The sequence below is a fragment of the Sander vitreus genome, chromosome 17 (genome assembly GCF_031162955.1).
Source record: "Sander vitreus isolate 19-12246 chromosome 17, sanVit1, whole genome shotgun sequence".
Lineage (NCBI taxonomy): Eukaryota > Metazoa > Chordata > Actinopteri > Perciformes > Percidae > Sander > Sander vitreus.
Genome location: NC_135871.1, coordinates 1,170,435 through 1,187,997, shown reverse-complemented (window position 1 = coordinate 1,187,997; position 17,563 = coordinate 1,170,435). Strand labels below are relative to the sequence as shown.

At 40.4% G+C, this 17,563-nt stretch overlaps 1 long non-coding RNA gene across 1 annotated transcript; it reads left to right on the top strand.

Annotated features, from left to right (window-relative positions):
- The first annotated feature begins 3,689 nt into the window (after positions 1-3,689).
- On the top strand, positions 3,690-17,448 carry LOC144532721 (uncharacterized). The gene is made up of 3 exons (XR_013503370.1): positions 3,690-3,876; positions 10,385-10,490; positions 16,510-17,448. It is a non-coding gene; the product is annotated as an uncharacterized LOC144532721 (long non-coding RNA).
- The last annotated feature ends 115 nt before the right edge of the window (positions 17,449-17,563 follow it).

The window sequence follows — 17,563 nt, the reverse complement described above, 5'->3', positions numbered from 1 at the left end:
GTTCTGTTGTTCTGGAATTAGTTTGTTGCCTGTTGCTTCTGGACTCTTTTGGTATGTACTTCATTTTTGTTTAATAAATCACCTAAAACTGCATTTGGGTCCAAGCCTTTACTGACAAACCGTGACAATAACAAGGTAACACACCTAATGATTATATATTTTTTACCAGATTAATTAATTTTCTCTCCTTTTTACATATTTTGTACCACAACAACCTCATTTTCCAACAGAGCTTCATATAATTAGTGCTACAACTAATGATAAGTTCTTTAATTCTAAATTAAAGGTATAGTTTTAATTAGTTGTATAATCATTGACTTGTAAAATGACAATAATGACAAATGCCCATTACAACAAACATTTGAGGATGTTTACTTGATAGGACTTAAAATAAATAAACAATTATTACATTTTTTAAAGCCACATTGCTAATGACAATAGTCTGCCCTGTGTCTGCTACTGGGAATATGGAATGATTGCCTCCACAGCTGTAAACTAAACAGATTTGTGTTTATGCCTCAGAAAAATATTGCACAAACTTGTCCCGCACAGCAAATGCCTACTGACCAACGCGGTACGGATGCTCATTCACTGACCGCAGCTGGCATACATCTCTTGGCCTCGAGCAAAAGTAATGCAGAATGCAGGCGGCCACAACCAGAGTGTCCACTTTCTCCACGAACATGTATAGTACGGAGGATGATCCTCAGTCTCATCGCCAGCATAGCAAAGTACCAGACAGGGTGTCATTTTATGTGTCTCTGTCCAGAGAGAGCTTGTCCTCCAAAGGGTTTTATTGGAGAAATGGCTTTAGGGGAAATGCAGCGTCAGCCACTATGAAATGCGGCACATCCTCTAGGAACTAAGCGTCTGGCTGGGGTGCTGTTGGTGGAACATGGAGGGAGTTGTTCTCCAGCCCCCTGCACAGGGCAGGGTTTCTGAACACACCACTATCGCTGGTTTTGCTGAAATCCCCTATTTGCACCAACAACCTGTCTTCCACTCCGAAGTGGAGCTGTGGTCGCTACTTTTACTGACTCTTACATAGAAACAGACAGAACGAAGCTCAGCTCCTTCCCACGGAGGTGTGGGCAGGCTCTAAAATTCCTCTTTAAAGGAAAAACCCTGTGTGAGTGTTCATGTGTGCTTGAGAACATAACCGCCGCGAAACAATCAGAAAGTAACGTTTTATTCCTCTGATTCACTGCTTTGTTCGGCACTCCCTCTCTATATTCACTCTCTAACTCGCTCAACCCCAGCTGCTCGCTCTTTCTCTCTCTCTCTCTCTCTCTCTCTCTCTCTCTCTCTCTCTCTCTCTCTTCCTCTCCTCTCCTCTCCTCTCTCTCTCTGGCTGTTGAGCCGGGGAGGAGGCCCAAACCTTTGAACACTGTGTTTACGAGCAGTAAGAGATACTCGCTACATATATCTTTAAGTGATATATGTACTGTAATATAGGGCAACATGAGCTTGAAGAATGTGATGTGAGAACTTGTAGAACAAAATGTGAACTTGTACGTTGAAATTTTCACTTGTATAAAATATTTTACACACATGAGAGCTTTTACACACGGGAGCTTGTAGAAATAAATCTGAACTTGAATGTTAAAAGTGACAAAAAAAAAACATAATCACAAATGTGTAGATTGATATTCACATAAAAACAGCAACAGCTGCAAACTTGTAATTTAAAAACATTTACTCTTTATTATTTTTTTTACTTGAGTATTTTCTAGTACAACAACCACAACTCATTGATTAAAACCTCTGGAATCGGTCACTGCAACATTACATACTGTATGTGCTCTCTGTGGCGAATCGGCATCGGCGTGCCCTGACCTTTGCAACACTTCCTGTGATACATTTGGTGCCAAACTAATCTGAGGTAGACTGTGAAGCTCAGAGAGCAGAGCAGAGGGGAGCACGGTTGTGATCGCCAGATGAGGGACAACTTTGTGAGACTCATTCAGTGTAGCAAGTTAGCGTTTGCGTAGCATCTAGTTAACGTACCAAAAGCCCCCCCACAATATCATATATGTCTACAACACCACGGACAATAAGAGATTCATCTTGGAGGTAGAAAAACACAATAATACACCAGAAAAGCTAGATACTAGATACTAGCTAAATAAAAACACGATTGTTCTGTAAAGTACTTAATAATATAACAATAAAATCTGCAAATCAGGCAGCAAGACTCTCGGTGTGGTATGGCGCGGGGCGATGGACGGAGCAAAACCACGGCACAGCCGGACCGCAGCACAGATGCGCCCGGTGGAAAATCCAGGTAAGCCGAAGAAGAGTGCTGCCTCACAGCGACAGATAGCAAAAAGCACACACCCTGAAAGACTGAAAGGTACGTGAGTGACGGCTATTCTGTTTTTGTTTATATGACTGTGGCATTAAACAGAATTGTTTATTCATGTATTCTGAAAGAGCTTGTGAAACTTAGTGAAGTCGCGCTACTCACACGGGGTAAACTGACACTGAATCTATGCACTAATGTTAGAAGTACCGTAGTTTATATAAAGTAGGGGAGGGGTGACTCCAGTGCATCATCAAACCATGATTTCAAGCCGCCTAAAAAAACTGTCTAACTGTCTAACTCCAGAATTCATTACTAAACAGTTTACAGAAAGACATCACTGATTTTGCTTCCAACAAAAGACTTAGCAGCTCAGGTTATGAAAAGCTGTCCCTAATTTCACGTCTAGTTTGACCATTCATTAACATTTCAGACAAACTACCTAACCTTTCTCTGACCCCCAGCTTCTGCCTTTCCTCTAACTTACAACAACACTTCAAAGTACCATCAGACACTGGACTGAAGATGATTGGCCAGGGATACTGCAGCTCCCATGACAAAGGAAGTGCAGTTTTCTTGACAGGAAATCATGAAATTATCCCCCCCCCCCATGATATTCTGGCAGACCGATTTACTTCCTGTCCCCACCAAAGTAATGTGGCTTAGAGAGCAGGTCTATCAGTCTATCAGTCAGTCAGTCAGACCAGGGGCCCCCTGCCTGGCTTCATCATCTGGCAGCTATCAGAAAAAAAATTAGAAGATCAAGTGCTGCTGTGTGTGTGTGTGTGTGTGTGTGTGTGTGTGTGTGTGTGTGTGTGTGTGTGTGTGTGTGTGTCCACTATCCTACAGAAAAAAATTCAAGTGCAGGAACAGGAAGCTGGATTTAAAGGGGTCATAGAGAGAGACTTCCTTCATTGGCTTCATTGAAACCTCAAGGGTCAATGAAGCCCTGCAGAGGAGGAAGGACTGGGGGGTGGGAGGGATGTCGGAGGTTGGGGTGGGGTGGGGGATGGCTTCATTCACCAAATGTTCCTTTTCTTTCAACCACCTGCCCATACATGCTCAGCCCATACACTCTCTGCAGTGTCATCTCTGACCTCTGCTGAGAGCATGACAAAGGAAAGCAAACTTCTGTCAACGGCTGGCTGTGTGGATGGATAATAGGTGCAACAAGACACAACAAAGAGTGTTTTGAAGCATTTGGCAGTCAGAGGGCATGTGGTTGTAATCAGCCCTGAGCCATTAAAGATGGAAAAGAGGCTCAAAGTGAAGTAAACAAGCCACAAGTACCTTGATGCCTCCCAGAACTCCCAGATAAACATCACTACAGTGACGTGAGTGAGTGATAGGAGAGCTTTGGACTTTTTTAGTCGAGGGTAAAGAATGATGATCGGATCATGACTAAGTCAGAGGACAATTCCGGATGTTCAGTCTCCTTCACTTGTTTCTTTCTTTCACTTAATTTTGCCATTTATGGGCTCAGGTCTGTTACAAAAATTCTATTGATGAAGTAAAAATTTTCTTCAGGACATTGAACGCTGAGTGATGGCAATAACAAAGCACAGACAGAACAGGTAAGTGATAGATTCTAATCTCCTTAAATGCCTCCACATTCTTCTCACTCGCATCTTTCCCATGTTCTTAGGTTACATTTACATTGCTACGTTTTGGTTTTTAAGCAGAGTTTTGATCCCCGCGCCCACAAGGATATATATATATATATATATATATATATAGTATACTAGGCTTGCACATGCCGGGGTAAATGGGAGGCAGCATGTATACTCTGCCCATTAGTAGCTTAGTCGCAGAGAACGAGAAGTCGTGACTGATAAGACGCAATCAGGTGGTAAAACATTGGCATCAGTGTCGGTGTTGCCAAAGGTCTCAGAGTTGAGACTTGACTTGGACTCTAGCTCAGAGACTTGAGACTTGGACTCTAGCTCAGAGACATGACTTGGACTCTAGCTCAGAGACTTGTGAGCATCTCTGCCTCAACCTGCTTTATATTATAAACTATATTTCAGACCCAGGGGGATCCATATCACAATAAAAAACAGAGTATAACATAAAATACAAAAATACAAAACCTTCCACAATGTTCAGTGTCTGACATACAGTGGCCAATGGTTCCACAGTCTGGAAGAAAATCTGACAGAACTGCGTACAGGGTTAGCTAAAACAGTGATCAAGTCATTTTTTGACTCAGATACCCTACAAATAAATCTATACATCAGGTGAGGTAAAACAGCAGAGCAGGTAGGTACCCCGACACTGACAGACATATGGCTTGCACTTGAGCTTCTTGGAGCTCTCAGCAGCAGCCTCATGCTGTCATTATAAGCCACTATGAGTTTTCTAATGCTGCCTTGCTTATAACGACACCACAGGTAGGCAGTATACAAAGGTGTACAATACGCTCTGAAGAGTGAGATCTTCACAGATACAGAGCACATGCTAAACTTACGACACAGCATGTTCGCTTGAGCGTACAGCTTCCGACACTGCCTATAGATATCCTTATCATCAGACAAGTCATTTGCAATAATATGGCCCAAATATGTAATCTCACTGCACACCCCAAGTGCAGTACCAGACAGATCGAAGTCAGGGAAGGTTGACTGTCTGTCTTCTCTACTTCTAATAATCATTATCTTACTCTTTTTGGCATTGTATTTTATATCAAACTCAGCACCATACTGTGTGTATATTCTCAGAAGCTGTTGGAGACCAGCACTATATGGGCTAAAAATGACCACATCATCTGCGTACATAAGGTGATTAATTAGTGAGTCACCAACCCTACAACCTGTACCACATGCATTTAAAATCAAAGACAAATCATTCATATACATATTAAAAAGAAAAGGAGACAGAATTCCGCCCTGGCGGACACCATTGGTCACTTGGAAGGGGACAGATGTAACATTCCCCCATCTCACTCTCATTGTCTGATGCGAGTACCAATAAACCAAGATTCTTATTAAAAATCCAGGGACCCCACTGTTAGACAATTTAAAAAATAATGTCTCATGATTAACACGATCGAATGCTTTAGAAGCATCAATGAAGCACATGAACATTGTGGAATTTTGCCTATTATATTTATCTAAAATTTCCTTTAGTGCAAAAATACATAAATCAGTGCCATGCTTTCTTTTAAAACCAAATTGGTTATCAGTAGACAGGACATACCTCTCAAGTCTCCAGCACTTTGGACATAACACTGGCCAGAGCTATTGGCCTGTAATTATCTGAGCTGATCAGCTTCCCCACTTTATCTTTAATAACTGGTACCAGCACAACAGAGAGCATAGAATCAGGTAAAGCTCCATGAACAAAAAAACCTGTGTAGCACATCGCTACCAGAGGGCACAGTTTCTTACTGGCAAGTTTAAGATGTTCAGCTGTAATACTATCCAGACCACAGGCCGTATTATCTCTTAACTTCAATATTACTTCATTGACGTCAGCAGAAGTGACAACAACATCATCATTAAACTCTACATTATCCACTACAAACAGATTACTTTTTACACAGTTTAACAATTCATAATATTGTTTCCGCCATAACTGTGAAATTTCATCAGGACCACTCACACCATCTATATTAGATGGGAGAGATGTTTTGCAATTATTCATAGTTTTTATTTCTTTCCAGAAGTCATTAACATTATTTTTTGCAGCTTCCATGTCAGGGAATCTGAACTCATCATGTTCTCATTTCTTTTAATATAGCGAAGTGCATACTTAAATCTAGCATTAGTGCATTTCTTATTTTCAAACAAGGAGCCATGCCTGCTTTTGCCTGACTCAGCCCATTTTTTTAAAAGCATTTCGGGCCTCTACATGGAGCTCTTCTACATGATCTTTCCAACCTGGCTTAGCATTGCACACTTTTGTCCTATGTTTAAACAGAGGCCTGCTCGAAATACCGAGAGACTCCACAATAGCCTCATACAGGGAACATAAATCCTTACAGTGTTGTACATTCTTACAGTTCATATCTCGACACAATAAGGCATCTTTTGGGACCTTAATGTTACCCAACAAAGCATCAGAATGACTGAAATATTCATTAAGATCTTTCTTAGACAATTTTGACCAATTTATTTTCCCTACATCAATGCCATTATCCATAGGCAACAACACTGGTAAATTGCCTGTGTCCAACACCATGAGAAAGGGTATATGGTCCGTAGTAGCCAGATCGTAACCAATCTTCATCATATCGATGGAGTCATGGGCATCCACTGTACGAAGGCAATGATCCAGCCATGAAGTAGAGTGCCAGGCCTCGCTGATATAGTATAGCTATCATACGGCAATAGTACCTTACTAGATAAAATCAATCCACCGTCAGAACAAAACTGCATTAAATGATTACCAAATAAAGAGTTGGCATCAGATACATCAGCATTCATGTCACCAACAACATAGATACAGGTAGAAGAACTGTCCTGAATAAAAGACGCGATAAATGCCAATCTACTGAGGTACTCATCCTCATTTTGTATGCACTCATATGGCGTATAGACATTCAAAATTATTATGTTCTTATCATTACAACACAGCTCAAGCCCAATAGCCCAGTCAACACCCAATCTTATAACATTAACCAACTGGTCATATTTTTTATTCCACATCGTGGCTACCCCCCCCTGGAATTCTCCCCCGGACAACTTTAGCACTTAGGTCAGTTGTTGATTCCCCCGCCCCATGAATGTCCCTATGTATAGAATTTAGTCCTTCCAGGTCTTGTTTAGCCAGGAACGTCTCCTGGACACACAAAATGTCACGTGTCCATCAATTTGTCCACAACAATACGGTGTCATTTATCAATAATCACAAAAGACATGGAAATCTCACTTTTTACCTTATGAAACCTTTTCTTCATAAGAGCAACGTTTTAATCTAACAGAGATCTTAGTTCAAACTCCAAAATTACAAAATGGCAGAGCCCGTATCCGGGATATTTTGTACAGCGGGATGCAGGGGCGGATTGGCCATCTGGCAATTCTGCCAAATGCCAGAGGGGCCGGACCATTTTTTTTTAATGTGGGCCGGTCAGATTATTATTTTTTTTATATACAAATAAATTGTCTTTACAGGCCGACAGCGCTTAGGATGGGTTTTTATCGCTTGCACGATTTCATTATGGTTATGATAATAATAATAATAATAATAATAATAATAATAATAATAATAAATATTAAGCATTTGGCCAGTCGGTAACAGCTGGCCTGGTCCAGAGATGGGCCGACCAACCCAGTCAGAGGTTACCCAAATTGGGACTTTCACTCAAAATCAAGCATGTCACCTTCAAACAGGATCTCTGTTTGCAGGGTTCAGGCTGTACCGGACCCTCCCGATGATCATGCTGCTCTGGGGGACCGGCTGCAGAGCTTCGCTGGAGCTCCGACTGCTGTCTGTCCCCGCGGCCGTCTGACGGCATCAGTATTACATTGAGACAGTTTCATTACCGGTTAAAAACGTCTCGTTGTCGCATTAAATAGTAATCTAATTCGGTGTTTTGGTACAGTTGGTTTTAATGCCTGAGCGAAGTGTAGGCCTATAGGAGTACACATGAAAACCCTGAACAAGCAGCGTCGTTCTGCTCTGTCACGTAGTAGTTTTACACTATGTAGGTTAAACTCTGCAATTAATCTGCAGTTCACATGTATGCATGAACTGTGGTGGTCCATTACACTGTAGGCTGTATTCAACATCACTGGTAAGTTTTTATCAATAGAAAACATTACACATTACAACGCTTTGTATCCATAACATGATTGTGTTATTGTACAATTTAGCAGTAAAAGCAGTAGTCTATGTAAGTCAAGCCTACATTTTTCAACTTGGGAGCAAAACGTGCTCCTTGGGGGAAAAAAAGACCATAAAGCCCTGTTCATGCTAATTAAACAACTGGACTTTGGGGTCAAGTGTTGTCATATCTGGCCCATGTCCCAGATGTGAAAGCCCTTGCTGGACTACTGAATATAATAATATTCCATTATATTTTGTATTTTGAATTGTTACCTGCCACCAGAATTTTGTGATTTCCTTGCCATAAATATAGATGTTTTTACTAAAAATTGGTGCCTAAAAATGCATCAGAATGCAGGTTTTTCCCACAAAGGCCAATTCGAAGCAAGGAAAAACCCTGAAGTATAATCACAGACAGCAATAAAAACATATTTCAATTGCAGAGTTAGAGTTTAAACATATGAAAAGATGGAGAACTAGACAGACAATATGTATAGTGTCAACAGAGAGAAACAGACAGACAGTGACATCAAAGAACAACATACTGTAGAGAATGACATTAACAGCATACAAACAGCATAAACAGGCAGTATGTGTAAATTTGTTATAAACGTGTGCTCTTTAAAAAGTAGTAAGCATTGTTTGCCAGTTACTTAAATGAAATGTTTAAAAATCTGTTACATAAGGGACTGCTTCTATTATTTCACCATCTGTACACAAATGTAATTAGTGAATGCACGTGTCCGTGGGTGGGGCTGCATGGGCGTGGTAATGTGGGCTGGTGTGGCTACAGTGCCAGGGCTGAATTTTTGTCCCAGTCCGCCCCTGGTGGGAGGAAGTGGAGACACATTGTCCGTCTTAATATACAGTCTATATGCCGTCAAGTAGTATGTTTGTATAAAGTCTGAAGGAGAGTTGTAGGATTGAAATGTCACTAGCATTAAAATCCTTTTATTTGTTCTTTCTATGGTAATCAAGCATAACCAGTAACATATTATCCACAGAAACGTCAATAGTTTAAAATATTAAAATCATGTATTTTGGGGTAATGCATATATAGCTGGCATGATTGGATGATCTACTTTCATTAAAACAAGTTATTTTTGAGTAATGTCTCCACCCTTCTTAAAATCATCACTTGGATCTGAGTGGAATTTCCTATGTATATATACTGTAGACCAGGGGTTGTTTTTTGAGCCAAGGACCCCTCTAACTGAAAGAGAGACGGAGCAGGGACCCCCTACTACATATATTTTATAAAATGAAGTTGCATATTAAAGTGGGCCTACAATAATGTGTAGGATGGCCTCAAGCCTTTATACATACCTTTTATAGTGCATATACTAAGCTATTAAAATAATAATTGTTGGCATGATTTTATAAATCATCTTTTAATGTTACACATACATGCGGTACAGTGAATCCTCAGGATTAACTCTCTCTTTGGATGGCTATCTTAGTGACTATCTTACCTATAGGCCAGCAAGCCTATCATCAGTGGGGATTTATATTTGCTAATAATATGTTGGAATTATATTTAGACATAGTCACACATTTCCTAGTCTCGCTTTGCCAGACCTTCCTCCACAGCGCTGCGGAGGAAGGTCTGGCTAGTCCACACAGCATTCTGGGATGTAAGAAAATGTGCTCTGGTTTATTGGCATTTCTTTAAACCAATCACATTATTATAACATATAATAATCCTGCAAGGGGAAATTATATTGTATTATTATTATTATCAATTTATAATTTCTTCTATTTACTGAGAACATTTTGTTGCTTATTTAGAACATTTTACAAACAGACAAAATAAAACCCATCCCTACCTCTACCCTCCATCCCTACTCCCTACAACCTCCAGCCTGTCAGTCTAATGCCAGGATCAGACGACACAAATTCAGTCCGATTTTGACCCGACAGACAAGTCGCAGACAAACGTTGTAATTAGGGTCGGGACCGATAACATGTCTTTACCTCTTGTAGTGTGACATCATCAAAGATCAGCGATCCAACGTCTGGGACGCTTCACGACCACGCCGCAGAAAGTCTAGCATGGCCAAATTTTTTGTCTTTTTTTTGATGCTATAACTTTGATTGATATTTTGCTGCTTTTGAATTTAATATGTACTTGTAAAATATTGATCTTGATGTTTGAATCCGATTTTGCCCTTTCTATGAAGGCATGTGGGAGTATCAGACAGTGTTGTCCAGCTCTGCTCTGATTGGTCCAGTTTGAAAGTAGATAGGCCCTCAATCATGCAGATCAAAACCACCTGAATAATCAATGTGTTTGTGTATGTTTTTTTGGCATTTTAGCTTGGACATGAAAGGGGAGAGAGAGGGGGAATGACATGCATGGAACCGAACCTGCAGCCGCTGTGGCGAGGACTGAGCCTCTGTATATGAGCACACTCTCTACCAGGTGAGCTACCCAGGCACCCTGTCTATAATTATCTTGTTCTGCTTTGTGATGGTAGTTTGATAATGCCTGACGAAGATCTCTGTTAGATCGAAACAAAAGTTGCTCAATTAAAGTAAAATGGCTGCAGCTATAAGTAGAGCAATGCATTCTCATGAACAGGTTTGTATGATATTGTACGAAAACATATGCACACTAAAATGTATATCATATGAAAACAAGGAGACTGCCGGCTGGTCACATGACCTGGGCTACAGAGCTCTGTGACACCGAGCGGCAGTTGCTTCATGGCGCCGGCTACAGACCTCCGTCACAGCTCGGTCATTTTAGCAGCAGTTTGTAGATATGTGCCGCTGCAGAGCCCTGCGAGGCCAGCTACGGAGCTCCGTATGGTACTCCGCATGGTGCTCTGTCAGATCAGCGGTAGTTGGGGGTTGCTTGAGCTGCCGGTCGTTTGGGCGGAGATTACAGGTAAGTTTAGACAAGAAAAAGTGAGTGTTACGCAGTGACAAAGGTTAAGTTTAGGCACGGAAAGGATTAGTTAAGATTTGGAAGAAGATCGTGGTTTGGATTAAAACACTCCCAAAGAACACTCATTTCCAGGGTGAAAGTCTTTTGTTTCCTCGGGAAGTGAACTCTACTCCCTGGCTTCAAAATCCTCCTACCTCCCTACGCGGCCAGCCGGGTTCTTATACAGCAGCACTCGATGTGGTGCACACAGCAAAAAAAACGTGCTACAGTGCTTATCTTTTCATTTCTTTTCGAAAGTATGGTTCAAGAAAACAGGCTGAATAGAGTGTGTGGCTCTTCTGTCTGGTAATGCACCAAGAAACCCGATGAGTGCCTGCAAAGACAGGGAAGAAGACAAGTCAACATGAATGTGAGCACTTAAGGTTCAAAATACTGATAATATTGCTTTGGAAATATTTTATGAGGAACAAAAAAGCTGAGCTTTAATTAATAGAGCTCAAATGTCCTAATATAAAGTTTGTTATGTAAGTGTAACAAATGTACTTAACCCAAACCACAATCTTTTCCTAAACCTAACTAAGTAGTTTTGTTGCCTATACCGAACAAAACGACAAACAAAGCGGCAGTTTGTGACACTAGAGGGGTATTGGAGCGTTATAGTTTGAAGCGTATGGCCACGTATTTGATGAGTCTGGCACATTGCTATCAGGACAAAAATCATTTCTTCATGTAATTACAATACTAAAACATGCTCTAAATGGTGTATTTTCAAATGTATGTCTCAAATTCTTAAGCCTGTCAAATCATTAGACGGTCTTTGACCACTACATAACCTTTTTAACATAGCCTACATAACCTGTCTGACCGAGCATTTGTTCCCCATCAATCCTTAATAATATCCCTGAGCCCCTGCCCCCCCCTCTGCTGCTGTATGTGGGCAGATAGCGGTGGTGGTGGGACACATCCTTGCCCTCACTCATCACCTACGATTGTTCATCACCATCAATTGGATTCTGACAGCTTTATGCATCCTGGGATCCAACCCAGAGATCCACTTCCTCCGGTAGAGATAATATAAACCATACCCACCGCCCACTACCTGTACCTTCACCCCCCACACAGACACACACAATCACTGTATCCGTCTCAAGGAGTAAGATGAAACTGATCCCTGTGGACAAACTGCACTGTTCCAGAATAGTAACAGGATACAGCGAAAGACATAACTCAATATAAACAAAGTATAACTAAAGACTGGAGCAAAGAGGGTCATGTATGGGTCAGTCTCACGACCCCAGCATGAACCTCAGTGTCCTATTGGTGGGCCACTCAGTAAAAAGAATTGTGCTAGTCAATCTTTGTTCAGATCAAAAGAAATGTATATTAAATTCTAGTAGAGTTTCCAAAGATCCCAATGTTAGGCTGAAGTATGAGGCAAATGTCTATTACAAATATGCAGAATACATCTAGAATACCTCCATCTGATGGAACGGTGCAGCCATAGAAAACAAGCTTATACACAATATAAATGATTCTGTCAAACAGTGGGGAATACGATTATTTTTCCAACCTTCCACTTAAGGAGAAAAAAGGGGGGTTGAAAGACACAACAAGGCTTCTGTATGTTCTTATCCCAAGTATATGAGCATAAAGAAGCTATACAAATCTTATTGTAACCTCTATTAGGGTAAAAGCAAAGTAGTCCCTGGTAGAGCTAATATGGTATTGAGTCATTCAAACCGTTCTGGTTACCACCATCAAAAATGATTTTAACCCCAGCATTTATAAAATGGTTCCTAAATCAACTTTTTGAATGCATTTATTCCTGTAGTAGTCTACTTTTTATTGCATTTATAGGCTAGTCTAAATGTCTCTTTATTCCAGTGTTCCAGAAATTTAAAGCCAACAACTTTAGAGCTGTTAGTCAACAGTCAACACAAAGCCTCTGGGGTTTCTGTGAGCAATCTTTTTCCATGAAAAACATGTATTTGGTTTTATGTGATGCTGTTCTGATTTTCTGCAGGGTTCATCAAGTCAAATTGACTTGAAAAAGACTTCAGACCTTTTTAAGACCATTATGAATGAAATGTAAGACCTTTATCACAACATCAACTGAGCCCTAAATTCTGTTTTCTCAAGCCAAGTATCGCTGAACCTGCATTCCCCATAACTGAAGAATAACATCTGTTTAATATCTGTGGTACAATCTGAAAGAGACTCGAGCCAATAACACGAAAGCTGATTGGCTGCAATATAAGTTGGATGTTGGTCTCATTTGTAGTTATACTACAGCGAAATTATATTTGGACTAGCGAGAGAAAGAACTACAACACCACAGGATAAAAAAAAGCAGTAGAAGCGTTGCATGGACGTAGGAAAATTATTTAAAGGACAATTCCGGCGCAAAACGAACCTAGGGGTTATTAACAAATGTGTACCCACTCGATCGTTCCCTGGGACATGTTTTCATGCCTATCGAATGTGTTTGTAGCTTGAAACAAGCTAGCGCGGACCACTGATTAGCTTACAACGCTAGTATTCGGGGTACAGGGAACGTAAAAACAAATCACTATCACTAAAAAGGCTCAAAATACCACCAAACGTCAACAGTAGCATAATGATGGTCCCTAAATGTTAACCGAAGCATTGAGAACATTGTAAGTGTACAGACAATTTATTAACAGAGAGCTGCGGGAGCTCCGTGAAAGGGCTACGAGAGAGAGAGAGAGAGCTACCGGTAGTCAGTGCTGCAACACAGCCTCGTACTTGGGGAAACTGGTGGTGTACCTGCAGACATTGTGAAGCTATGGCCACCAAACAGGAGTGTCTGTGTTGCACGGAGTGGGACCTGTTGCGTCGCGACACCCAAGAGACGCAGTGTTTTGTACAGTCTGAAGATTTCCCCTCTCTGATAAACAGGGCTGGACTTGAAACTTTTTTCCATGTCCCAAAAATAAATTGAAGACGGCGACCCAGACCAGAGGGACCAGATGGACAGTTATCCACTGAGTAAGTACACTAGACAAGTTATGTTTTACATCGGTGCCATTATTTCAGATATATTGAGCAAATTGCTTTTGATTTTAGCTTGCATCGCCAGCTGTAAGTCATGACTGGTTTTCAAGACAGCAGCGGCATGTAAACATGAACGGGAGTGTCTTCATAATCTATCTTTTCAATAAACTGTCTGTACACTTACAACGTTCTCAATGCTTTGGTTAACATTTAGGGACCGTCATTATGCTACCGTTGAAGTTTGGTGATATTTTGAGCCTTTTTAGTGGTATAAATAGCGAATTGTTTTTACTTTCCCTGTGCCCCGAATACTAGCGTTGTAAGCTAATCAGCGGTCCACGCTAGCTTGTTTCAAGCTACAAACTCATTTGATTAGCATGAAAACATGTCCCAGAGAATGACAGAGTGGGTACACATCTGTTAATAACCCCTAGGTTCATTTTGTGCCGGAATTGTCCTTTAAGACTTAAAACACAATACTTCAGCGAATTTAAGACTTTTTAAGGCCTACAATTTAGATTTTGTAATTTCAGACTTTTTTTTGTAGACCCTGCGGAGCATAACCTGTAGCGTAAAACATAAAAGGCATGGAACAAATGCTGAAACATTATAATCAATGTCAGCATTTTTATTTTGGGAAGTATACTAAATGGTAAATACAATCACTGTGTAAATGATTACATTATCACATCTTGTCTAACGAAAGAACTACAATAAGTCCACTCAGCATTTATGTTTGTCTCTCCATCTCTCCCGTGTGCAGTGCGTCTTTCAGTTCAGCAGTCAGCACACCTACCTTCATACCTGTGTGTGTTTATAAGTGATTATGAGTGCATGTAAGTGAAAATGTTCCATTTAGAGTGTTAATGCGCTGTGTGGTCATCATGCAAATGCGGCAATTCTTCTGCTGAGGAGAGGCAGCTCCTGGCGGATGAAGGGGAGTGTTTCTACCTAAAACATCTATTTACTATTTACTAGAAATGAAAATATAGGTCGTAATTGCTGTTTGAACAAACCACTTATGCCGACCTTACACCAAACCACTTTTCAAGCGATTCCACTGTCCCTGACTAATTTCCAATATCAGAATGAAATCCTGAGAGTCTTGTTAGAGTCAGGGCGCTCCCATCGTCTTAATCGTCTGGTGTAAGGTAGTCGTCAAACTCAGTCCCAGTCAGTCTTTTTCCCCTCTGGACGTCAGACAAAATCAAACGTGTTATATTATCTCAGTTCAGTTCAGTTCAGTTCAAGTTTATTGTCATATGCATATTAGTACGAAGTACCACAGCAATGAAATACAATGTGACATGGCACTCTCTCAGCACCAGTCAATAATCACAATTATAAAAAACATAAATAGCACTTAAAAACATCTAGAAATATCCAAGCACAATAGACATAGTGACTAAGTTCAGACCTCAGCCCTCCTTCCTGTTGTGCTATCATTCAATAACCTTATTACCTGGGGGTAAAAACTATCTCTAAAACATGTTGTGCGCATTGGGATGCTCTGCAAACGTCTCCCTGATAGAAGGTAGGAGAAGAAATTGTGTGCAGGATGACTAGCATCCTGCATAATACCTCGTGCCTTCTTAGTGTGCGTTTCCAGTAAATGTGTTGGAGCGGTTCAAGTGGAACCCCAATGATTTTAGATGCAGTCTTGACTACTTTTGTCAGAAGATTAAGGTCATGTGAATTAGCCCTGCCAAACCACACTAACATTGCCTGTCAATATACTCTCAATTGTACAGCGGTAAAAGTTCTGTAGAATGTTAAGGGACATACCATATTTCTTGAGACATCTCTAAAAATAAAATCTTAAGTTTTAAGTCTTGGGAGCAAAGTTAAATCATGTGAACATTGTCAACAACCAATGGGTGCACTCCCTCCAGCACCAAACAGGAAGCAGCAAACAGTGTTGCCAACTTAGCGACTTTGTTGCAAGATTTAGTGACTTTTCAGACCCCCTTAGCGACTTTTTTTCACAAAAGCGACAATCTGGCGACTTTCTGTAAAAAAGACGCCAGTATTGTATAATAATTACTAAGAATTACTAGACATGTCTCCTGTAACCCTCTCACTACTACTTTTGCATAAAACAATAACCTGTAGCCTATTAGGGTTTCATAAAACGTTTCAGTAAAATATTTTAATGACCTAGTCATTGCTCAAAGTACGCTAGGAGCATGGGCTCATACACATCAAATAGGTAGTATTAGGACAGCTGATTTTGAAATCTTTCTAAATACCCTGTGTGGTTCATTTAGCAAGGAACTACTAGGCGATCTTAACACATCTTGAGGTGAAACAAAGAATGAGAAAGAGTGACAGAGAAAACCAGCTTAACAGAGAGCTGGCTTTAAAGTAATGAATTGGGTCATCAGGGAAACCAAAGGTATTAACTGAGAAAACTGGAGGAGCGGAAACACAAGAAAGGCAGACATGTCCATTAAACCTTCCGGAAAACTTGATAAGATTCCCAGTTGCAGCATCAGTGACCACTCTCCTTTCCTTTCCTCTCCCTGTCTCCCACCAGCCATTCTCTCCCTCTGATTTCCCAACCTGCAAAGTCCATCAGGACCTGAGAGGAGGAACCCAGTCCCTCTCATATCACAGCCCCTGAAAAACAATCCACCTGAACAAAAGAGAGACAGCTGCTCAGGAGCAGGGAACTTGATCTGAAGAGCCTGGATGCTGCCGTAAAAGAAAGGAGAGATGGGGGTGGTTCACTCTCAGCCCCTCCACGAGAAAGGACTTCCTGTGCATTTTGTACACGGAAAGTGTCACCCTCATCCCTAAATCTGCCATATGTACTCCAATCTGGGAATGGTTAAGAAGAAGAACAATCTCTCCTTCTGTGAAAATAAATAGCTGAATTTCGTAGATTGGTCTTACTGTTTTTCCTGACCTTTCCTCATCAGGCCAAAATATCCAGTTGTACAGAAACCCTTGATACAGACTATGCTTACACAATGCACAAATCAAAAGAAATCCTATCTAACTAAAGTGATCAAAAACTGCATTAAAACATGATTTATAAAATCATGCATACAATTATTAGTAGCTTAACATTCTATACAAAAAAAAAAATATGTATAAAGGCTTTAGGTCCCCCTACACATTATTGTAGGCCCAGTTTATTATGCAACTTCAGTTTATACAATATACGTATGTAGTAGGGGGTCTCTGCTCCGTCTCTATTTTACTTAGGGGTGCTTGGCTTAAAAAACGTTGAAGACCCTTGATCTAGACCAAAAGTGTGGCTATACATTATTCATATTTATATACACTAGTGCTGTCAAACGATTAAAATATTTAATCGCGATTAATCACATTAATGTCATAGTTAACTCGCAATTAATCACAATTAATCACACATTTTTATCTATTCTAAATGTCCCTTGATTTCTTTTTGTCCCATTATTTTTTCTCATTTTAATGCTCTTATCAACATGATACGATACTTTTAAAACGGTGCCTGAACCGAAAGATTTTTATATATATATATATATATATATATATATATTTAAAAAAGGAGCACCTTGTTCAATTGTATTTGTCTGTTCTGTATGTTCAAAACTATAAAACAA